Here is a 26027-nt window from a genome sequence, read left to right on the forward strand (position 1 = left end):
TTCAATCCGATCCCCACAGGCCAGGACGAGGGACCCCACCTGCTGGAAGGACCCTGCTCACTCTGCAGATGCCCTTTGAGCCCCAGCACCACCCCAGGTGTGGCCGGCTGGGGAGGGACCGCGGGAGGTTGGCTCCAGGGTGTGTCCAACCTGTCTCGCCTAGTCCCGCCCTGCTGGCCACCTTCTAATTAATTTCCTTTCAATGTGCATGAATCCATGCACTGGGCCTCTAGTAAAGAATAAAATGGCAATCAATATGTACCTATCGAGAGAAACCAAGATGGCGGCATAGGTAAACACCTAAACTGCTGCCTCGCACAACAATTTCAAAACTACAACTAAAAGACAGAACGGACACCATCCAGAACCACAGGAAAGCAGGCTGAGTAAAAATTCTACAACTAGAAGGAAGGAGAAAAGCTCACAGAGAATTGGAGGTACGGCAAAGGGGCTTTGTGCGCGCAGAGAGGAAGGGCGGCTGAGAGCTTGGCTGACTTCCTCTGGCGGAAGGGGGAAGGAAGCCTCGGACCGCGAGCTGGGAAAGGCAGAAGTCTGAAGGCGCACACGGGCCAGTGCGCACAAAGGCTGTGGAGGTAGCCATAGGCTTTCCCTAGTGAAAGGGAGTCAGAGGATCCTGACTGAGCCCCAGTTCTGACTGCAGTGAACCCCGGTTCCAGGCGAGCCCCTGGGGACCCACGCTCGTGTAGGGGGAGTCTGGACTCTCGGGCGGAGACTCGGGAGCCGGGGAAGGCAGAGGACTGAAAGTACGCACACGCGCCGCGCCGGTGCGCACAAAGGCTGCAGGAGTTGCCACAGGCTTTCCCTAGTGGAGGGGAGTCAGAGGATTCTGACTGCACCGAGCCCCAGTTCTGACTGCAGTGAACCCCAGTTCCAGGCGAGCCCCTGGAGACCCACGCTCTTGTGGGGGGAGTCTGGACTCTCAGGCGGAGACTCGAGCTGGGGAAGGCGGAGGACTGAAAGCGCACATGCGCGCAGGGGCGGGGCTGACAGGAAGCCAAGACTGAGGCTCCACCCCTTCCAAGCTGAGCACAGAGGCTATTGCAATTTGGCAAGTCTAATCCTATAAGGCTGTCTCCAGCACCGGGCTTCTCCCAGCATAGACACAGCTGATCCTTACAGCCAACTGGCCTGGAGGTCAATTCTTCCCAGTGATACCAACAACAATAAAGACTTAATTACAACAAGGCTGTACACACAGTCCACAAAGGGGTGCACCAAGAGTGTCCACCTCAGGTTAACTGGGGAAGCAGACCCACTGGGCCATATTGGAAACCTAGCACAAATATCTACCTTACCAACTCAGGGATTCAGTGAAAATGCGGGGTCAAAGAATCAGATCACAAACGAAAGAAATGGAGGAAAACAAACGACTGGATATAGAATTCAAAACCACCGTTATAAGACTTTTTAAGAATATCCTAGAAAAGGCCGATAAATATAACGAGACCCTCGAAGATATGAAAAAGGACCAACTAGAAATTAAACATACACTGACTGAAATAAAAAATATTATACAGAGACCCAGAAACAGAATAGAGGAACACAAGAATCAAGTCAAAGAATTGAAATACAAAGAAGCAAAAAACACTCAACCGAAAAAGCAAAAAGCAAAAAAAAAAATCCAAAAAGTTGAAGATAATGTAAGAAGACTCTGGGACAACTTCAAGCGTACCAACATCAGAATTATGGGGGTGCCAGAAGAAGAGAGAGAGCAAGATACTGAAAACCTATTTGAAGAAATAATGACCGAAAACTTCCCCCACCTGGTGAAAGAAATAGACTTACAAGTCCAGGAAGCCCACAGAACCCCAAACAAAAGGAATCCAAAGAGGACCACACCAAGACACATCATAATTAAAATGCCAAGAGCAAAAGACAAAGAGAGAATATTAAAAGCAGCAAGAGAAAAACAGTTAATTACCTACAAGGGAGCACCCATACGACTGTCAGCTGACTTCTCAACAGAAACTATGCAGGCCAGACGGGAGTGGCAAGAAATTTTCAATGTGATGAATAGCAAGAACCTACAACCAAGATTACTCTACCCAGCAAAGCTATCATTCAGAATTGAAGGGCAGATAAAGAGCTTCACAGATAAGAAAAAGCTGAAGGAGTTCATCACCACCAAACCAGTACTATATGAAATGCTGAAAGGTATTCTTAAAGAAGAGGAAGAAGAAAAAAGTAAAGAGAAAAAATTATGAACAACAAATACATATCTATCAACAAGCCAACCTAAAAATCAAGTGAATTAAAAACCTGAGGAGCAGAATAATCTGGTGAATATAATAGAATCAGGGGCATAGAAAGGGAGTGGGCTGATAATTCTCAGGGGGAAAGGGGTATGGGGGGGTTCATGAAGAGAATGGACAAAAACCATACACCTATGGATGAGGACAGTGGGGGGGAGGTAAGGGCAGAAGGTGGGGTGGGAAAGGGGTGGAGGGGAGCTATGGGGGGAAAAAGGAGAAATAATTGTAATAATCTGAATAAAGATTTATTTAAAAAAAAAATATGTACCTATCAATAATCACTTTAAATGTAAATAATTTAAATGCTCCAATCAAAAGACATATAAGTGCTGTCTACAAGAGACCCACCTCAAAATGCAAGATACACACAAACTAAAAGTAAAAGGATGAAAAAATATATTTCATGCAAATGGGAAGAAAAAAAAGCTGAGGTAGCAATACTTATATCAGACAAGGGAGACTTTAAAACAAAGGCTATAATAAGAGGCAAATAATGACACTACCTGTACTGATGGTAACTTGGGCTGCTTCTAAATCTTGGCTATTATAAATAACTAGAGTCCCAGTGCACGAAATTTGTGTACGAGTAGAGTCCCTGGGCCTGGCCAGTTATCAGGGCCGATGGGGGCCTTCGGCTGCTGGCCAGGGCCTTCCTTTCCCCAGCTGCTGGCTGCTGGCTGCCAGCTGGGGTCTTCCTTCATTCTGCACCACCCCCTGTGGTCAGCACACGTCATAGCAAGCGATCGAACGCCCCGTGTCCTGGTCGAACTCCCAAGGGGGCACATTGCATATTAGCCTTTTATATATATAGATGCTACAATGAACATAGGGTTGCATATATTTTTTCAAATTAGTGTTTCTGGTTTGTTCAGATATATTGTCAGAAGTGGAAATCACTGGGTCATAAGGCAATTCCATGTTTAACTTTTTGAGGTAACTCCATACTATTTTCCACAATGGCTGTACCAGTCTGAATTCCCACAAACATTGTAAGAAGGTTTCTTTTTCTCCACACCCTTATGAACTCTTGTTTGTTGATTTATTGATGGTAACCATTCTGACAGGTGTGAGGTGATATCTCATTGTGGTTTTAATTTGCATTTCTCTGATGTTGAGCATATTTTCATATGTCTATTTATCATCTGTATATCCTCTTTGGAGAAGTGTCTATTCAGGCCCTTTGCCTGTTTTTTAATTGGATTGTTTGTTGTTTTTATGGTGTTGAGTTGTATATGTTCTTTATAAATTTGGGGTATTTAGCCCTTATCAGATGTATCACTGGCGAATATGTTCTCTCATTCAGTAGGTACATTTACACAATGGAATACTACTTGGCATAAAAAAGAAGGAAATCTTACTTTCTGTGACAGCATGGATAAACCTGGAGAGTATTATGCTAAATGAAATAATCCAGTCAGTAAAAGACAAGTACCATATGATTTCACTTATATGTGGAATCTAATAAACAAAATAAACAAACAAACAAAATAGAAACAGACTCATAGATACTGAGAGCAGACTGACAGCTGTCAGAGGGGAGAGGAGTTGGGCAGTTAATTGGTGAAGAGATTAAGAAAAAACTCATAGACACAGACAACAGTATGGTGATTACCAGAGGGAAAGGGAGTGGGAGGAGGTAGAAAAGGGGGAGGGGAGATAAATAATGATGGAAGGATACTTGACTTTGGGTGGTGAACACACAATGCAATATATAAATGATTATAGAATTGTACCTTGAAACCTAAATAATTTATTAACAAATGTCACTCCAATAAATTCAATAAAAATTTAAAAAGGAGAAGAAAAGTTATAAACAAACAGAGAGAATCAAATGTTACTTCCTTTTAGAAGAGCTCCCAGGCCAGTCTAGACATCGTTCTTCTTTGCTCCCATAATCCTTGGGAATCCTGGGAGTAGATGATGTGGATTTTGTCAGAGTAGTTACACTCACCATTTTCTTACTCATCTCTCCACTAGGCAGTGAACTCCTTAATGTCAAAACAGTACACTGTTCATCTCTACATGTTCTTGCCACTTATGGAGCACTTAACTTCCTGACTACTGATTGAATGAATGAATGACCCATAGGAAAAATAAAGCTCAGATTATATAAATCAGTTGTTCTCGATCTTGAAATACTTTTCCTAATATAAAAGGAAAGAAAGGTCACAATTGTCCCATTTAATTTCTAAACTATACAACTGTAAAGGAAAATCCCAGAGTTGCAACAAAATGATTGCATTACTAATGATTATAAGTAAAGGAAAACAATGAAAGCTTTGCCATAAAAATATTGTTTTAATTAGAGAAAAAAATGTATGTTGTTTCTGAAGAGAATCTATGGATACTTTCAAGGGCTTAATGAATAGTTGTTCTGTAATTTCATTTAAAAGCCTAAGGCTTTCTTTTCATTGGCATTCCTTTATTCTAAGTAGCCCTGCTTAAACATGGGACAGGATTCTTTGGACCTGGTATTCGTCTCAGCTGTGGGCAAAGTGAGGTGACCAGGAGCATGCATTTGGGAGCTGCAAAGGGAGGGTCCAAGATGGGCTGGGAGTCAGGCAACAGAAGTCACGAAGGAAGATACAAGAATCAGGAGCAAAAGAGGAATAGAACCAAATTCTCAAGGGCTGTGCTAAGAACTCTTTGGAAGAGCAGTGTCCTCATGGTTGAAAAGCACAATTCCTATGGCCTGCCAGTGCGGGCTGGCAAAGAGACCCAACTCAGCAAACTTCACCAGAAAAACAATGTCTGGAAAAACCCCAAAATGAACCTTCAATAATTAGCAGTTTATTACAGTCCACAGCAACTGAAGAACTGCCCTGCTTCAACATGTTCATGGAGTATAGTATAAATACAGTTTACAAAAAAGAAAGATAGTATTATAAAGTGATTTAAATGTATTCTTGAAATATAGACAGAAAGAAAAAAAAGGGAATTCAGATATATTTTAAGGTTTAATTTTGAGAAGTAACTAAGTTCTTTGGTGGTCTTCAAAGAAGGTCACATTGTAAATACAAGTAAAAGCATAATTGTAATGGACCCTAAATGTACATGTGTACATTACCCAAATGTGGCAAGGAAATGAAAAGCACAGGTGGGCATAAATGCACTAAGTATAACATTAAGAATAAATAAATGAATAAACTGTAACATTATTATCAAAATAATTACAGGTTTCATGGTGAATATCACCTTTATTTATTTTTTTATTAAAGTTTACACTTTTTTTTTTTTGATTGATTTTTTACAGAGAGGAAGGAAGAGTGATAGATAGTCAGAAACATTGATGAGAGAGAAACATCGATCAGCTGCCTCTTGCACACCTCCTACTGGGGATGTGCCCGCAACCAAGTTACATGCCCTTGACCGGAATCGAACCTGGGACCTTTCAGTCCGCAGGCTGACGCTCTTCCACTGAGCCAAACCGGTTTTGGCATCACCTTTATTTTTAAGCAGATTTTGATAACTCTTTATGGCAATTTGAACCAAACAGGCTAAAGGTATTTGAACTAAAGCTATGAGTTCTGGATTCTGCATGGTCACGGGCTTTGCAATTTATGACATTATCTTTAATGTCTTCCCTTCTTCCATTCTTTTTCTTTTAAAATGCCATTTCCCTTTTGCCTTTAATATAAATTCTCTTCCTTTTTAATTTCAAAATCTCTAATAGCTATATCTTCACATTATCATAAATACTGGAAACCACTGGTAACAGAAACCATTCAAGAATAAGTTAACCCCATCACACTGAATACATTAGTGTCCTTATGAAGAAGCAATTCCTATAAACTATATTACTGTCACTTGTTCAAGGTTTTTAACTTTCTAATCATTTAATTTAAAAAGGGAAAATAAAATCTAATGAATTTAAACTATGCATAAAGACTATCTTAATAGAAGAATCTATGGAGGATGGAAATAGTTTCCTACATGGATTTTATTTTTTCTGCCTTGCTAATTGATAGTGTTTATGATTCACTCCTATGAATCCAGGTCAACATATAAGCCTCTGTCATTGTTTGAAATTCTAATCATTACATAAGCTTCCTGTCAACTTATTTCTCTCTCTGCAATAATTTATTCTCTGAATGGGAACACATCATATCTAGGACTTAAGTAAATATATTCTTTAATCTGTTCACTAAAAACTGCACAGAAATCTCTGATGGAACCAACTTTTTACATCCTTCATCTGATGCATATATGTTACCTTGAGCTACTGGTCATCTTTTGACATAACCAATCACATCTCCTCAACTAGACTCCTTGAAAGCAGAGTCCATGTCTTTGTCTTGTCTTACACTCCACTCCTCCCTAATTTCTACCTCTCTCCCATCTGGGAGAATATAATAGACTAGAGGTCCAGTGCATGAAATTCATGCACAGGGTGTGTGTCCCTCAGCCCAGCCTGCACCCTCTCCAATCTGGAACCCCTCGAGGGATGTCCGACTGCCCGTTTAGGCCCGATCCCAGTAGGACATCCCTCTCACAATCCAGGACTGCTGGCTCCCAACTGCTCGCCTGCCTGCCTTCCTGATTGCCCCTAACCGCTTCTGCCTGCCAGCCTGATCACCCCCTAACCACTCCCCTGCCAGCCTGATTGGTGCCTTAATGCTCCCCTGCCAGCCTGTTTGCCCCTAATTGCCCTCCCCTGCATGCCTGGGTCCCCCCCAACTGCCCTTCCCTGCAGGCCTAGTCACCCCTAACTGCCCTCCTCTGCTGGCCTGGTCACCCCTAACTGCCCTCCCTGCAGGCTTGATTGCCGCCAACTGCCCTCCCTTGCAGGCCTGGTCCCTCCCAACTGCCCTCCCCTGCTGGCCTGATCGCCCACAGCTGCCCTCCCTTGTAGGCCTGGTCCCTCCCAACTGCCCTCCCCTGCTGGCCATCTTGTGGTGGCCAACTTGTGTCCACATGAGGGCAGTCATATTTGACCACATGGGGGCAGCCATCTTGTATGTTGAAGTGACGGTCAATTTGCATATTACTCTTTTATTAGATAGGATAGAGGCCTGGTGCACGGGTGGGGGCCAGCTGGTTTGCCCTGAAGTGTGTCCCGGGTCAGGGTGGGGGTTCCCTTGGGGCATGGGGTGGCCTGGGCAAGGGGCCTGTGCTGGTTTGCAGGCTGGCCATGCCCCCCAGCAACCCAAGTGGAGGCCCTGTTATCTGGGATTTATTTATCTTCTATAATTGAAACTTTGTAGCCTTGAGCGGAGGCCAGGGCCGGCCAGGGTGGGCGGGAAGCTTGGCTTCCTCCATTGCCAGGGGCAACCCAAGCCTCCTGCTCTCTTCAGCTCCATGGCTGCCACCATTTTTGTTGGGATTTATTTATCTTCTATAATTGAAACTTTGTAGCCTTGAGCGGAGGCCAGGGCCAGCCAGGGTGGGTGGGAAGCTTGGCTTCTTCATTGCTGGGAAAACCCAAGTCTCCTGCTCGCTCCGTGGCTGCAGCCATCTTGGTTGGGTTAATTTGCATACTCGCTCCTGATTGGCTGGTGGGCGTGGCTGGTGGGTGTAGCAGAGTACAGTCAATTTGCATGGTTCTCTTTTATTAGTGTAGATACTCAATGAATGGTTAACTGAGTTAGATCAAAACTTGGGGCTATGGAGCACATCATCTTTAAGGCTGGAGGGCAGTCAGGGGATCATATCCTGTGAGTCACAGACAGTTGATATGAGTCCAGAGGCTTGAGATGAGAGGCTAATAACTGAGAACAGGATCCATACCAGGGGAAAACAATGAATCAGTGGGACCCTGAGTAACTTGGAGAAAGGATCCCTGATGTGATCTATTCCTCCAGGAGGAGGCGTGTTAGCTCAGAGTCACTCTTGGTTGGCCAAGCTGCCACTTCATCTCATAAAGGCATTGCCACGAATTTATAGAAATATTCCCCCAACAATGGAATTGGAACTAAAACATAAACTATATCCCCCAAGATCTTTGTTATTATTAAGGAAAATATAAAAAACAAAAACTAATCTGAATTTTATTTAAAGGAAAACATTGCTCTTCTCATAACTGAATAGTCATGAAAACAGTGTCTTTGCTTGAACCACAGTTCTTTTCCACTATACCTAGGATGTCTCACTTTTTGATGTATGCTGTATATAGAGATGGTTTCTTAAAACACATTTTAATGTGGTAAAATCTGAGTGTTCACATGCCTACTTTCATCTTTGGCAAGAAATATGATTGACATCAATGACATAAAATGTTGTCTTAAATGCATAAAGGAGGTAAAAAATAAATTATAAATGTTAGGTATTGGATAGCAAACAAATATGGAGGACCATTAATGGTATGGCTTTACATGATGTATGTGTGTGTACAACTGTTAAATACAGCATATTCCTTGTCAGGGATAACCAGAAGAGCAGGCCACGTTTATGTTTTACTAATTAAAGAACTGAATAAATTAAATCTTGATTATGCTTTATGAAACATCTGCTTCACTAGCTCCAAGTAAGAGAGCTTAACTTAAGAATCTAGTCACCTACAAATTCTCTTGGAACATCCTGAAAAACCCAAATTATGCATTTAGGAGTCAAGGAAACAAACCAATAATTTTATAAAGTGGGATCCAAGGTTTTTTCAACATGTCTGTCCAAATCTCTATGCCTATGGCCATGCTGGATTAGAAACAAACAAAAAATCATCTCTATAACATACATGCAGCTTTGCAATCTACATTATCCAATAGTATTGCAACGTAGAGACATGTCAGAAATGGGCTAAGCACTTGGCTGTCTTTCCTGAGTACATGGTCACGGAGAACCAGCTCTGAGCCATCAGGAAAAGCTCCGAAGGAAGTTTGAGCCATGTTCTCTTCCTATGGAGGACATGTATTTCCTCTGCCTGTCCCAAGTCATTAAATTCTCAGATTCATTTTCTTTAATGATGAGCCAGACTTATGTTCATCATTAGAAAAAAGAAAGAAGGAAAAACACGCTCAATGAAGACATTTGCCTTAAGAAGCTGCCACAATCAAAGACAGGCCTTTCAGATGTAATTAAATTTTTCCCACAAAAATTTATCAGATTAAAACATGGTAATTGACCATGGTTTCAGGCTATCTGAAACCTTAGCAAGATTGAAAGCAGAAGTTAATTTCTTGCTATAAACAGTATAATTTGAATAAAAGAGAATCAGGGAGCATTTCTAGTCTCCCAAGCACGTAAAAGCTAAAACTGTTTATTTATATCCAAGGTACTTAAAGGAACCTGATTGGACCCCAGGAGTCTGCATATGTTTTGTATTGGAGTGAAAATGGCAACCCAGAAAAAACAGTACTGTCCTCCCCCAAACTGATCCAACCTTTCCCTGGCAGCGCCCTGGGCCGCTGTGGACCTAGAAAGAAAGCCCTTGCAGAGATGGCTTTTTTGAGGACATCGGTGTGCCCAACACAAAAATCAGCGTGATTGGGGGTTTAATGAAGCACTTTGTTATTCCCTGCAATAAAAACGAAAAAATAGAGACAGAGTTCTTCAGGCTTAATTACCACATCTGTTATTAGGCACTTTACCATGATTGACTGGAGTGTATGTCGGACACGGTGCCAAAAAAGCCTCCCCATAAAAGCAGTTTCCTGCTCGCTGCCTGAATGGCATTGGTCTCTGTTACAACCAGGATTTCCATGGCAAACAAGCAAAGCTTGGCTCGCACAAGCCTCCATGCCAGCTGAAGGCACTTTTTCCTGGTGCCAGTTAAGCTGGGAGCAGGGCCTGGGCTACTTGCTCTGCCTTCTGTGTCTCTCTCCAGGTAGGGCTCCATCACGCTTCCCTGCAGCCCGTGATAAAGGGGCACAGGTGAGAGGAAGGAGCGAGGTGAGACTAGGAGGGGCTGTGGCCTGTGGTGATGCCTACTTGCAGACATTAAAATCAGGAGTTAAGATGTGATGCTGCAAAGGAAAAGCATTTCCTAGCTCCTAAGGTCTCTGTGGCTAAATAGGTAGCTAATATGCAACCCCGAAGCCAGTTTCTCAGGAGACCTAGTTCCTTGGATGTCTTGGGCTCTCTGAACCAAATTGGACTTTAGGCATTTAGTGTCTCATTCTGTGACATACATACTGGAGAAACTTATTGCCATCGTTCCTTGTCCCCAGTAAAGCTGCTCATGGATTCCTGCAAGTCTGTGTATGCAGGCAAGTGGGGAATCTACTAATTAAACTGCAGCTCATTTGAAGAGGATTGCCTTCAAAATGTAGGCCATCATTTAACTTTTCTTAAGTGCAAAATCCAGACACCCACAGCTCTCCATACCCCTAAGTCGAGTTACTGTGCAGGCTGTTGCGTGGGGACATTGTTGACACAGAAAACCACTCTTCAGATCAGATGTACAAGGACAGCAGCAAGCAACCTCATATCTGAATACACACCAGGGAAACACACAAATACTCACCTAACCCTGGTTGTTTAAACAATAGCCCAACAGCCCAATAACCAATGTGTCAGATGGTTGTAATGTAAGTAATGAGAAAAGACTATAAAACATAAATACCTTGTGAATACATTCTCCTGGAACAATCACTTATAAAGAAGAGTGTCCTGAAGCATTCTCTCTCTGTGCATGATTTGCCCTTTGAAAATGGGGTTGTATACATTTATGATACACTACTCCATTGCTTTCTTGTATCAGGCAATATCCATGATGTTTAGATGTGTGGCTACTATTAGTGGTGTTTTGTGTACAGAATAATATCCATAAATAATGAGTCAAGTATGAGAAATTGGCAAGCAAGAAAAGGATTTTCTAAGCTATTAAAAAGTTTTACCAGCATTATAAAAATAAAAATATTTTGTGTTTTCTAAAAAAGAATGAACATTTATAAAAGCCATTGTTTATGCGCTTGGAGAAGTGTACATGGAACACCTTTTCTGTACTTGGGATGGACTATCAGTTTACTAGAGGTTCGCCATAGGGCCAACCCACTCTTCAACAGTCTGTCCAGCTTCAGGGGAAAGCGGGCTTTAGGAAACAGATCTCAGCCTTCCCATACAAATGACAGTCTGGTGTTGAATCTGTCATACACTTCCTGCAAGTCGTGATTGCTAGAGGCCCCTCTCACATTCATTCCCCAGACTTCTTAAATCTGGCCTTTCTCTCCTCAGCCCCTATGATATAAATGATTGAGGCTCTTTTCAAACTAAGCCTTTCCCTCACTCTCTCTTTTTCATTATCCACAAATGAGCCTTTGTGATCCCTTGAGGACAGAAGGAAGATAAGAGAGCACAGCAGAAAGTGAAATTAACCATTTCTGAACTTATATAAAGACCACTCTTTAAGTAAGTAAAAAAGAGTTGTTTCAGAGGCCAATGTCTTCAAAAATAAATTTCCACTAGTAATGGTTTTGTGGTATTACAGAGAAAGGAGCTATGTGTGAAAATATCTAAGAGCAATTTGACAATAATTTCTTAGATATGACACCAAAAGCACAAGCAACAAAAGAAAAAAACAGAGACATTGGACTTCCTAAAAATTAAAATTTTTGTGTATCAAAGGACACTAACAACAGAGTGAAAGGCAACCCACACAATGGGAGAATATACTTGCAAGTTATATATCTGATGAGGGATCAAAATCCAGACTTACAAAAACAAACAAACAAAAACCTACAACTCAACAACAATAAAACAAACAACCTAATTTAAAAATGGGCAAATAACTTAAAATGCTATTTCTTTAAAGAAAATATACCAATGGCCAATATGTGCAGGGAAAGATGTTCAACATCACTAATCATTAGGAAAATGCAAATCAAAACCACAATGAGATACCCCTGCACATCCATTAGGATGGCTACTATTAAAACATAAAACAAACAAAAAGCAGAAAATAAAAATGCTGGTGAGGTTGTGGAGAAGTTGGAACCCTGTGCATTGTTGGGAATGCAAAATGCTGCTACTATGAAAAACAGTATGACCATTCCTCAAAAAATTAAACAGGTAATCACCAGCCCTAGCTGATTTGGCTCAGTGAATAGAGAATCAGCCTGCAGACTGAAGGATCCTGGGTTCGATTCTGATCAAGGGCACATGCCCAGTTGTGGGCTCGATCCCCAGTAGGGGGCATGCAGGAGGCAGCCAATCAATGATTCTCATCATTGATGTTTTTATCTCTCTCTCCCTTCTTCTCTGAAATCAATAAAAATATACTTAAAAATAAATAAATAAACAAACAAACAGGGAATCACTATATGGTGCAGCAATTCCACTTCTGGGTGTACACTCTAAAAGAACTGAAAGCAGGGACTCCAACAGACTTGTACACGAATGTTCATAACAGCATTTCACAATACCCCTAGAGTGGAAATAATACAAAATGTCTATTAATAGATGATTAGATAAAACAAAATATGGTATCTATATATAAAAGGCTAATATGCTAAGTGTCCATTCAACTGGTCACTATGACGTGCACTGACCACCATGGGGCATACACTCAATGCAGGAGCTGCCGTGATGCGCACTGGTCATTTACAGAGAAACGGCAACGCAGACCTGTTGCCCACAAAGCAACACTTGGCTTCCCCCAAGTGGGACACAGGCCCTGCCATCACCCCAGAGCACCACCCCACCAAATCGCAGCCAACGCTGCCGAGACCCCATGGCACAAAATGCAGCCCACAGCCTAGCTCAGCTCAGAAACGGTGGCTGTGTGCACTGGGTAATGACATCCCATAGCAACACCCAGCTTCCTCTCCCTAGCGACTAGCCTCCTTGGAGTTTCTCCAGCCCAGGAACATGACTTGCTTTATAGCCAGGTGGAAACATTTTATACTTGAACAAATGTCTGTGAAGCGTTTTCCTGTGCCTCATCTCATTTGATCCTCACAGAAGTCCTGGAGTAGATAGATAGAAGACTCGGTGGAATCCTATTTTCTTTTCATTAGCCAGAAAACAGAGATTTAGAAAGCTTAGAAACTTGACTTGACTAAAAAGAAGTAAGAAATGGTGGGCCTTGAAAATGACTTCAGGTTTTCTCACTACACAGAGTATAGTCAAACACTGCTGCAGTTAAATATTTTACTTTGTTCTCCCTGTGTGTTCTACAATGATAATCTGCTTTGTGTTAATATTACACTGTTGCTGACAATTACCTGAAAGAGAAGTTGGGGTGTTTCACTGGGCTGGAAAAAGTTTAGCTAAATCAGAAAGCAGGGCTAATTAAGCAAGTTTATTCTATATCTATAAAAGGCTAAGTTGACTTGCACGTGCACGATACATATAAAGCTCTCACTGGTGCCAATTGCAAGTGTGTGTTTCAATTTGTCATTGTCGACTGTGAATTTGATAGACACTTCTATTATAGAGAAAGGGAGAATATCAATATTAAAATATTTCTTCCAATTAATTTCCTTTCAATGTGCACGAATTCGTGCACTGGGCCACTAGTATAAAATATTAATCAGCCTTAAAAAGAAAGGAAATTCTGACACATGCTACAACATTGCTCAACCTTGAAGACATTATGCTAAGTGAAATAAGCCAGTCACAGAAGGACAAATATTGTATACTAGAGGCCTCGTGCACGAATTCGTGCAATGGTGGGGTCCCTCGCCTCAGGGCCGATTGGGGCCAACCAGCTGGGGGGAGGGACCACGGGAGGTTGGCTGGCTGGGGGGAGGGACTGCGGGAGGTTGGCCGGCCACAGGAGGTTGGCTGTGGGAGCACACTGATGACCAAGGGGCAGCTCCTGCATTGAGTGTCTGCTCCCTGGTGATCAGTGAGTGTCATAGCTACCGGCCAGTCATCTGGTTGTAAGGGTCGCTTACGGCTTTTATATATATATAGACTATACATACATATTATCTGAGGTATCTTGAGTAGTAAAATTCATAGAGGCGGAAAGTAGGGGGATGGTTGTCTGAGGCTGGGGCCAAAAGAAGTGGGGAGTTGCTGTTTAATGGGTGCAGAGTTTCAGTTTGGGGAGATTAAAAAGTTCTGGAGATGGCTGGTGATGATGGTTGCACAACAATATGAACGTACTTAATGGCAAAGAACTGTACATTTAAAAATGGTTACCATGTTTAATTTTATGTTACATATATTTTACCACAATAAAAAACAAATATCTAGAAGTAAGCCAAGTTCTAAGGAGTAACAGATGTCTGCCCAAGATGTAAGGACTTCTGTTTGTATATTTTTATTGCCCATCTGCATGGATAAAACAAGCATTCACACATTCTTCCAGGAATCGCACCTGGATTTGTAATCTAGCCACTAGAACTTGAGGGTGCAGCAAATGTAATGGCAGTGTGCTCCTGTGTCCAGGCAGCCCCAACCCGGCCTCCTCGGTGGGGCAGTGGGCCAGAACGTCACCTCTCTGGGCTCTCCAAGAGGCTGTAAAACCGGTGATGGTTTCTCCAGAACCCAGACACAGAAACCAAAATAGAGCAACTTAACTGTCTCTCAGCAAACCTAAACCAAAGAGCATCCAATCCTTTGAACCCGTGGTGCAGGTCAGAACGCAGCTCTCCACTACCGTGGGCCTGAATTCACAACTCCGACTTGATTGTTTAACTTGGAATGAATGGACTCAGGGATCAGGACTTTTGTGTGCTACTTACTTTCTCAGAAAGTGCTAAGGGATTTGAGGATTTGGATGGACTGTCTTCCTCAATTTCAACTTTAAATTCCTCAAGTTGGACTTTCTGGGTCTTGAAGTAGCTTTGTTTAGAGATTTTATTCTCCCCCAACCCCTCTAAATTGCTAATGAAGTTAAGATAACATAAAACAATGGTTTTTTTTGTAAGAATGCAGATCTCAATCCCTTCTGGCAGGTATGCCCACAGACCAGTTGTTATTTAAATACCTATAAGGAGAAAAAAGATTAAAATATCAAGTCACAATGCACTTCCCAACAAAGCAGGCCACAGCTGGACCAGAGCTCTGAGCAACTGCTCCGGGAGGAGACAGCAAGGCTGTTGTCCTGCAGGGTCTGCTCAGGTCACCGCATGTGGCGTGGATTAGAGAGTCCTGCTTCTCTTACCCAGGCAGGACTGGGGCTTCCACACCACACTCCTGAACTGGGCTCTGTGACGGCACGTGACACTCTTCAAGGTCTCTAGAAGTGTAGAAGGAGATATCAGACTTCACAAAAAAATTGTAAAGCTAACCATTTTCTTTCTTTTAAAAAATATTTTGTAAGTTTAAAAAGGAGAGAGAGAGGGAACAATTTATTTTTACATATTGTCCCAAAGGTCTGTCCTAATGGGCTGGAAGAAAATGCATCCATCATGGACAGAAAGAAGGTTTGGATTTGGTCTGAAGTTAGCTGGATGTGAGACTCAGCTAGATCCCTGCTTTAAGAGGAAAGAGGCGCAGCAAGGCTGTGCCCTATCCTTGAGCCAGCTCAGCGGAGGAGCCCCCAGGAAAACAGCTGTCCCCATAGGGAGGAGCAGAGAGGCGAGCTGTTTATGTCGCAGTTGTGCTTCTTCCATTTGGTGTCTGGCTCCATGGCCGTGCCAGAGAACAGCTCAGGCAAAGTGGGGGCACTGCCCTCACCTACCCCACTGTCACCCACCCACTCAGCTGCACCCTACACCCTAGACACGGGCGAGAGGCTTCCTAGTTAAGTTCATGGAGTTGGAAAAGGCCTTATGTCCTCTTCATCTCATAAATAAGGAAATGTGCACAAAAGAGTCTTTTGGGGTTTTTTTTTGTTGTTTTTTTTAATATATTTTATTGATACTTTACAGAGAGGAAGGGAGAGGGATAGAGAGCTAGAAACATCGATGAGAGAGAAACATCGATCAGCTGCCTCCTGCACACCTCCCACTGGGGATGTGCCCGCAACCAAGGTACATGCCCTTGACTGGAATCGAACCCGGGACCCTTCAGTCCGCAGGCCGACGCTCTATCCACTGAGCCAAACCAGTTTCGGCATTTTTGGGGGTTTTAAGGTGCCTAAGATAAACTGTGGCAGAAGCAGATCTCAAGACAAGAACTTTTTGCTCCAGAAGCAGTAATCTTTCTACTATTCTGGGCTGCCGAACTGAGCTCTGGGGAGAAAAGTACGTTCCCTCACTCTAGCACAGCGATTTTCAACTAGTGTGCTGCAAGAATTTTTAAAACATGCAATACCTGACTATTTAGTAAGGGGCACTGGCCTCTTTTCCCTTAGATTGTCAAATTTTTAAAAAATGACAAGCCCAGCTGGCATGGCTCAGTGGATGAGCATCAACCAGGAGGTCACGGTTTGATGCCCAGTCAGGGCACACGTACAGGTTTCAGGATGAATTCCCAGAGTGGGGCATGCAGGAGGCAGCCGATCAATGATTCTCTCTCATCATTGATGTTTCTATCTCTCTCCCCCTCTCTCTTTCTCTCTGAAATAAATAAAAATATATTAAAAATATATCTATAAAAAAATGACAACAGCCAACACAATAGCCATCAGCTGTGAATGAATCAAAATTATACCTTTTTTTTGTCAGATCAGCAAAAAATACATATTTTGGTATGCTGCAGAATTTTAGAAGTTAGTTTATGTGTGCCATGAAATGAAAAAGGTTGAAAACCACTGTCTTAAAGCATTTATTGGTTTCACACAAAATAATAAGAATTACTATCTTACCTAATAATAGACAAACGTAAACTGACCGTACCTCTGCTACGCCCACAGCCAATCAGGAGTATGCAAATTAACCCAACAAAGATGGCGGGTTAATTTGCATATGCAGGCGCGGAGCAGCCAGGAGGGGCGGGATGCCTGCTATGAGGGGGAGGAGGGGCAGCGGAGGGAGTTTCGGGAGAGGTGCTCCAGCCAGGAGTGAGGACTTGCCGGCTCTCAGGCGGCTGGGAGTGAAGCCAGGGGAAGGAAGGCCTGTTCTTGCACAAATATCATGCAACGGGCCTCTAGTTAATAATAATAATGGATTAATGATGCTGGCCTTGATATTTGCATCACTGTTAATGCTTTACATTAGCATCAGGATTAGAAAACAAAAAATTACCTCAAATCAGTGCAGTTCTAAAAGTGGGCAGCTAGCTACACTCAGGAGTAATGCTGAAACTTTAAATGGTGATTCTACCACCCCCTCAATTCACATAAAATACATTTAAGGTAAAACTTGAACAGAGCCAATGAAGTGAAACTCCCTACAAATCCATCTCTCCTTAAGTAAGTTGGCTTCATCTGGACTTCTTTCCTCTCCCATGGGTTCCCCATTGGGCCTTCAACAATGATTCTGAGGCCTGATACAGACCACCTGCAAGCATCTTCCCTTTCTCCTAGCTGCTCAGCTGCCAGGAACCGCTGAGCCAAAAAGAATGGGTGGGCAGCCAGTATACACAGCTTTGTTTTTGTGAGCACAAGGTCCAGAGCCAGGCAGAGGCCCGGTCACCTCCTCGCATCTCAGGGAGTTCACCATGGAAGAAACTGCACTATGCTTCCCAATATACCCTGAAGGGGGTTTTCTCTGCCTGGGGTTTCACTTGTGATCGGTCCAACTCCTGGACAGAGATTGGGAAGCTGCTTTTGTTCTGAGAACTTGGTGACCAAACTCACTTGGTGACCAAACTCACCTGGCTTCCTCAGCCCTTTTTTTACCCACCGACACTGTTCTGAAAATCGGCCTGTCGGGCTTGGTTGCCATCCTTCTCAGCAGTGGAGCCTGACACATTCACCATCATAGAAAGTACAGAGGACACACCAGCCACCAGCCCATAAAAGCACTGCGGTCTCCCTTACGTGCCCGGGAATGAATACCGTGCCACTGGGCCTTTTGTTAAATGGCCTGGTTTTCACAAATAGCACAACCTGGACAAGAAATGAAAATACTCTTCCAAATTCTCTGGCTAGACAGCAGTTTCCTTAGGTCAAACTTTAAGAAATCCTTCTTTGAGAGAGACCATCAGTGTCCCTGTCTGCCACCCCTGAACGCTGGACAAATTCGGAAAGACCAGCGTTTCGTCCTTAGGGAGAGAGCTACACATAAGCACACAAAATTCTAAAGCAAACTTAAGGGACTACTTTCAGAAGGTCTCTGGATTTCATAACAATACAATATCTTCAACCAAGCACAATTACGCTGCAAGGTGAAAACTGGACCTGAAGGGGTAGCTTAGGGGGGATGTATAAAAATTAAACTCTACAGCAGTGATGGGCTGCGGGAGGCCCTTTGGAGGTCCCGGTGGCTGCACAAACAAAGCTTACATACAGCCTTGAAAGAAAGGCAAGGGGTCTTTTTCCAGCCCTGGTTTGGCAGAGCTCCACATCATAAGCTTTTCTGTTTTTGTATTTGAATGTCAGAAGAAAAGCGCCTTTGCTCCAAGCTGGTCTTCACCAAAATAAAAGTAGGCCATCTGGCCAGCGATGCTGAGGAACCCCCTGTACCTGAACCTTGGGCTGTGCACAGGCGCAGTCATCACTCTTTAGAAGGATCTCTTCTCGTTGCCAGGAAACATTCACCTTTCCTGGCCTAGGTCACTGTCTGCCTCGCTGATGTGACCTCCATTACATCCCATTCCTTCGCACCACTTTGATTCTGAAGCATCCAAAGAAAGAAGAACTAGAAGGTCATGTCCAAAACCTGAAAGTCCCAAGTCTACATTGTCCAGGCTCTTCCTTCACCTCATGCCCTCTGACAATGGTTCTCCCTTGCTACTGACGGTGGCCCTGCTCATTGGCACCTCCCCTAGATGAAAGATTGTGTCTTGGGGAAGTTTTAATCAAGCAATAATGCTACCCTGGCCTCACTGATGTATGGTGGAAGACAAGGTCCAAGATTGCCCATTTTAGTGAGTATTAGGATTGTGGGTCAGGTTCACTTTTACATGTTATTTTTATGTTCCCATAGTTCTGAATAATCTCAAAATCAGTCAGGTCCACAGATATTTAGGTTCCTATTCCACTTTTAAAAAAAAGAGGGGACAAGGTCTACGTGTCTTGGTCTGCCCATGCTGCTATAACCAAATGCCTCAGGCTAGGTGACTTCAATGACAGAAATTTATTTCTCACAGTTCTGGAGGCTGAGGGACCCAAGAGCCAGGTGCTGGGCAATTTAGTTTCTGGTGAGAGCTCTCTTCCCGGCTTGCAGCTGGTCCCCTCTCTCTGCATCCTACATGATGGAAGGAGAGCTCTGATGTCTCCTCTCTCCTAATAAGGGAACCAGCCTTCCTGGGTCAGGGTCCCACCCTTATGACTCCATTTAATCTTTATCACCCCTCACAGGCCCTATCTCCAAATACAGTCACTTTGTGGGGAAGGGCTTCAACATAGAATGGAGGGTAGAAGCAGGGGGGACAGACACAATTCAGTCCATAGCGCTATGCTGGACCATTTGGGGACAGAAAGGTAAATAATATAGATCCTATGTGCTCAAGGACCTTACTTTCTAGAATCAATTTATTCTAGAAGTAGAAAGGTCCTCAATGTTTATGTAGTCTCTTCCCACAAGCTCCAAGGATTCCTTCTAGATACACGTCAAGAATGTACCTCCTGATGAGGTGGTTGGCTATTAAACCCCAATTCACAGAAAGGGACACAGAGAGTGAAGATGGCCTGAGGCACTTGTGATGAGCTAACATAAAGACATTAAATTTATGCTGTGACTGTATCTCCAGAGGGAGACTAGATGTGCTAAGGTCTGTGCCATCAACCACATTATTTGTCACTGGACTCCTAATATGGATGGTACTGCTCAGATAAAAGTGTAAAAAGGCTTCTTGATTCAGCATCTGGAAGAAGCATTATCTGGAAGCTTGTGCCCAGCCAATATCAGGACTGTAGTTTTTAGAAAGAGAAACTGCTGTTTTCCTGAATTATGAACAGAGTTTGTATGCCAATAAATTCAATAAGTTCAATATACAAAATAGTATGACATATTGAAGAGAGCATACACCAGAGATGCAACACACCAGAATTCTGCAATAGCCTCACTGAATTACAAACAGAAGTGACCGACAAATCTTTGAGTAGAAATTAATCAATCAGATACAAACAAATAAATAAAACTTACTGAACATTTACCATGTCATATAGCGTTCTAAGTCCTTGTTGGTTAGTATCACAGTTACTTCTCATATCCACTCTATTAGAAAGCTACCATGATTATCCCCACATAATTGATACAGAAAATGAAGTCTAGAGTAACTGGCACAAGGTCATACATAGAGTAGTCAATAGAGCAAACCAGGATTCAAATTCACAGAGTCTGGTTCCAGAATCCACATTCTAAATCACTACAGTCTAGCACACCTGTGCCTTCACTTTTCAACCACGTTTGTCCACTGCACAAAGCAGCCAATGATTGAAATGTGTATCTGAATGCAAGTCCAAGAGGGCAGGGACCTTGTTTATCTTAGGTGCTGTCCTTCCCCTTGCATAGAAAATCACATGGAACATAATAGGCACTGAATAAGTATTTGTTGAATAAATAAATAACAGATTATAAGTTAGATTTAGTAAAATTACTGCAATAGTCTTCCTATATTGTTTTCCCATTATTATTTTATTTTCTACTCCTGTCATCAATGATAATCCTTTGCTATCCACTGCCTGGTGAATTTAAGCAGCTTTCAAAAATTTTCCAACTTGGCTTCAGTTTACACTTCCAACCTTGTTTCTTTATATTCTTTTTTTTTTTTTTTTTTTTTTTTTTTTATATTTTATTGATTTTTTACAGAGAGGAAGAGAGGAAGGGAGAGGGATAGAGAGTTAGAAACATCGATGAGAGAGAAACATCGATCAGCTGCCTCTTGCACGCCCCCTACTGGGGATGTGCCCGCAACCAAGGTACATGCCCTTGACCGGAATCGAACCTGGGACCCTTGAGTCCGCAGGCCGACGCTCTATCCACTGAGCCAAACCGGTTTTGGCTCTTTATATTCTTTATACAAACATTCCACTCTGACCATCTCTGCCTGCTCCTGCCCATGCCCACCCTTACCAGCACCATGTGCATTTCTCTTCACTGGGGAACTCTTTCTTGCTCTTCTCTAATTACCTGAAGCTCACTTATCTTTCCAAGTCCCATTTCTTCTAAGAAGTCTTCTCACCAAACCCACAGTGATCACACCTGGTTATGAGATGGATTCACCTGAAATCTATCACCTGCTTCCTCATCCTTTCCTGTCTTCACAAACACACTAGCAATGTGCCGAGGGCAGGGGCCATGCCTTCTCATTTTTAGTGTTCTCTCTAACATGCAATAAAGACTTGGCTCATAGCAGACACATTGTGAACACAGATCAACTGGCTGATGCAGTCTTATCTAAATGCAAAACCCCTTTTTTAAATTAAAAATTTTAAAAGTTTAAGTAAAATTCATATAACATAAAATTCATCAATTTACCCACATTGTGCAAACATTACCACTATCTAGTTCCAGAACATTTTCAGCACCCCTAAAGGAAGCCCGATACCCATGACACAGTCACTCCTCATTCCCCCTCACCTCAGTCCCTTGCAACCACTACTTTCTGTCTCTGTGGATTTGCCTATAGTTGGTATTTCACATAAATGGAATAGCAAAATATGTGGCATTTTGTGTCTGGCTTCTTTCATTTAGCATTAAGTTTTCAAGGTTCATACATGACATAGTATATATCATATGTCATTCCTTTTTATGGGTGAATAATATTCCATCATATGATATATGACACTTTGTGTATCCAGTCTCCAGTCATCAGGTGGTGGACACTTGGGTTGTTTTCACGTTTGGGTTATTGTGAATAATGCTGCTATGAACCTCTGTGTACAAGTTTTTGTTTGAACACTTTTCCTTCAGCTGACATCTTACTAAGGAAGAATAAATTTGTTAACTAGAAGCCTCATCCTTATTCTACAGTTGAGAAAAATAACTTTTAAAAATAAAATACTACCTTCATTAAAAAACATTCATTCCCATGAGTAACTTTAACTGGTTTGTGTTTTGTTTTGTTTTGTATTACAGAATATTTGAAATTCTTTATAGCTTATATTTTGTATCAGAGACTACACTTTCTAACTTTTGTATTTAATTATAGGATCTTAAGCACTAGGATGATTCTTTCATAAAAACCATAAGCAGGCCTTATTCTTAAACATGTTAATATTCTTCACTATTTTAACATTATTTTAAGCTGTTATAATGATAACGAATATTTATGGAGTGCTTACTATGTGCTTACCATTATGCTAAATGCAACACTCGTGGAAGTATATACTGTTATTCATTCCACAGGTGATGAAAAGAGGCTTACAGAGCTTAGGTAGCCTTCTGAAGGTCATGAAGCTTTAAGGGGTAGAGATGGGGTCCCGACCCAGGTTGTCCCATTTCATACAGTAAGTAACAAGACCAGTCAGGAGTAGACTCAGACCAACAAAATCATATATCATCTTACTATTTTAATCACATGTTTTTATGTGAATCACCAGTTAACCTTCAAGTCCAATGCCAAAGGAAGTATCCAGAATGGGTACTCAGACCTCAGACAGATGTGCTATAACCATTTCAAAGCCAAGTTTCCTGAATTCTCCTTCAGGAGAAAAACAAAGCTCCTATTTTCTCTGTTTGAGTCTACTGGCTCCAAACAGCAAGCTAGGATGTTCTGTAGTACAATGACCCACACTGATGATGACTGATGTCCTGCAGATAGAATAGGGACCACAAGCCACTCTCATGCCAGAAGCATTGTTTTGCTTATAGGGCTGTCCCACTTTCACAGGTACTGCTCCTGGAGCTCAGGAGGTGATGGCTGGAATGAGTGAGAGAGATGAGCCAAAGACCTCATATCACTTTGTCCCAGTTAGAAAAAGGAGAGTGAGGAAAATAAAAGCATTCCAATATTAGACTTCAGGAGAAATGTCATCTAAAATTTCAGAAAAACACCCATGATCCATAGTCTTTTTCTGATTTTTCTGAACCAATTACAATGAATAGGAGAGTAGAGTTGAAATGAGATTTGCTAGTTGGCCAACTTGGAAGAGTGGTTCTGTTTTAGATTCTAAAGAGTGGGGTTCTGTTAACACTGTTGACCTCTAAGGCACTGAATTTACTGTCTAAAAAAGTAAAATAATCAACTATGACAGTGCTGGTCCATGTTTTCTAACACAAAGCTCTCCCAGCTATGGAAGTAAGGGCGTGTTTGTGGATGTTTAAAGTTCCAGGCCTCCCAGCCCTGCCAGGCCCCAAATTATGCAACAGTTAAATTTCTTAAAAATTTCTCATTTTCCATCAGTGTGAGAGCTTTAATTCTACCTTAAACATGATGCTTTAAAAGTTTTTGAACTTTCTATTGAAGCATAAAATTCATACCGCAAAAGAACAGAGATAAAAATGGAAGAGCTTGATACATTTTCACAAAGGGAGCACACCCAGATGAAATAGAACAATGTTAGCATCCCAGACTTCCATTCTGACACAAGACTAAGTCCCAGCAAGCATCCTATGCCTAAAAAGCATTAGTATTAAACATGCGACTTGGGAATAAAAGACAACATATCACTTGCCTATTTTTCCAAGGACAGCACAGTCCTCATCCCTTACAGCACTGAGGAGAGAGCCTCTCTAAGTCACAGGAATGGCGCCCAATGAATAGGCCTAATGACAATGAATCAGAAATTAACACATCAGGAGTATGTTTAACACAATCCTTTTGCCACCTGCAAAGAACAGCCTCCTCTTCCCCCTCTTCACTTCTAAAGCATCTATATCATTGGTAAAACCAAATATCCACTCAGTAAAGTATAAACAAACAGCAAGAGAAGGGTGGAGTGGAAACATAATGAAGAAAATAAAGCTAGTTGCCTCTCTGCAATCCACTTGCTTCTCCTTCTTTAATGGGTTTACAATGATAGTCTATAATCAAGCTGCAATGACAGACTTAATTACATGAAGCTCTAAGTGACCTCCAGCAAATCACATGTTGCCTTCTCCTGGGTACAAACTTCTTTAAGCCTAATGCTCCCAGTCAGAAAACCTCTTATCTCAGAGACAAAAGGATTCCTACGGCAATGAGCACCGGCTGCCTGCACCCTGTAGAGATGCTCTCTGAAACCCATTACATCCAGAAAAGGCTTTCTCCATTCTGCATCACTCAAGGCTGTATTTTTTTTTTTTTTGAAAGCCACTTACAAATATCCACAAGAACTAGAGACTAAGTTTCTCTTTGAAAAAAACCCAGAGGCAAAGGCTGAATGAATGGCATACTTTTTCATAAAGAGAATAATCAGGCTAAAAGAACAATCTGTGCAAAAAGTCTGCGACCTTCACTGAGGCTATGACCTTGAATTTGAATCTTCTTCTGACACACAGAATGTAGCTGATTGTTGAGCTCTAGATTAGATCTTTGCAGGAAATTTGCAACCCTTTCCCTCCAGGGCTAGAATCCGGTTTAGAAGTTGGGGGGGAGGAGTGGTATCTAAATGACATCTGGGGAGTCCCCCAACCGCACAACTGTCCAAACAGATCAATAACTTTCAATGGGTTTAACTCAAAAACGTCAGCTTCAAAATTGATATCTGAATCTAGATTCCAAAGGAAATCACTAATACATTGTATATATGGTGACTACACCCAAGAACAAAGAATCATTCTCTGAGGTCACGGCCCTTGATTTAGGTGGGCTTGCAGAGCCGATACTTGTCTTTGATGAACCTGGAGAAAGAGGCTGAGAAATGTGTCTTGGCTTATCATGGACAGAGGAAGAGCTTTATCGTTTTTTAAAATTAATAATAAAACTCTGCAATAAGATAAGTTGGCGGCCATAGTAGAACACAATTCTTCCTTGGTCAAAGATCAGCTGGGCGAGTTCATACAGACTTGTGTTCCCTTAACGCCATGTCTCAAGCTCCCAAACCAGCAGATTAATGATGCTTCCACAGAATTACTTTTTTCCTTCCCAAATCCTACCTCATTGCTGCAAGTAGTTTAACTCTGAAAGGCCTTGACCTCTTTTCTTTGTCTCTCCGATTCAAGTGTGTCTGTTTCCTTGGGGCTACCAAGCTCAGTTGGATGGCTGGCCAGAGCAGAATGGAGCATCAGCCAACCCCTGAACAATGGACCCCTTTCTCCGGCTGTCACATGAACAGCGTTGTGTTACAGCCATTGTCCCTCCAAGCAGAGACGGAGAGGCACGGGTTTTCACAGACCAGTTATTCTCTGTGATCCACTCTGACCAATTCACTAAAATATTAAAAAAGAGAAAAAAGAAGTCGTGCCTTCTGAATGGAGTATAGCCCTAACAAGAGTCTATGGTGCATCTCTGGACCACCTGCGTCAGAATACCATGTCAAATATACACACCCCTGGGCCCTAATGCACCCCTATTGAATCCAAATCATTAGAGGGGAGCCAGTATCTGCTGGCAACTCTCAGGCCCCTAAAGTTTGAAAACATAGGCTAAACAGAGGCCTCAAGCTTTAGGAAATTAAATAATGATAATAACAGTGGGGTCAGCGATGAGCATAAAGCGGGAGGTTTTGCAAGAGGAGAGTGCTGAAGCAACTTGGCAGAGGCTGGAGCCTTCAGAAGAGGATGGATGGTGAGCACTTCTTTCAGAAATGAAGTTCCCAGTGGTGGGATGGACAGGTGGTTCTTTAAAAACTAGCATGTTTAATATTTAGTTTTAAGAAGTGAATTTTCTCCATAGTTCCAAGCCTTAAAAGTCAGCCACTCAGAGGCACATGTTTGGTGATATTTTATGAAGTAAAGGAGATATGGGGTGGACCACTTCGTACTAAAAGAGACAGTACAATAGTGTGGCAAGATCAACTTTAAGTTAAACTTCTTACAGGAAAATATGAATTCAGAACTAGATGGTGCTACATGA

The 26027-nt window shown here is 42.3% G+C and overlaps 1 protein-coding gene across 3 annotated transcripts in view; it reads right to left on the minus strand.

Moving 5' to 3' along the window:
• MEGF10 (multiple EGF like domains 10) overlaps nucleotides 1-26027 on the minus strand; it is a 171323-nt gene that overhangs the window by 138521 nt on the left and 6775 nt on the right. Inside the window, exon 1 of one of the 3 annotated variants that reach the window (XM_080677239.1) lies at nucleotides 25109-25212. The exons of the other annotated variants lie outside the window; for them this stretch is intronic. The gene's annotated coding sequence lies outside the window, so the exon portion shown is untranslated. Of the gene's footprint in view, nucleotides 1-25108; nucleotides 25213-26027 lie in introns of those variants that run through there. 3 annotated transcript variants of the gene reach the window in all.

This window comes from Plecotus auritus (genome assembly GCF_963455305.1).
Source record: "Plecotus auritus genome assembly, chromosome: 7".
Classification (NCBI taxonomy): Eukaryota; Metazoa; Chordata; class Mammalia; order Chiroptera; family Vespertilionidae; genus Plecotus; species Plecotus auritus.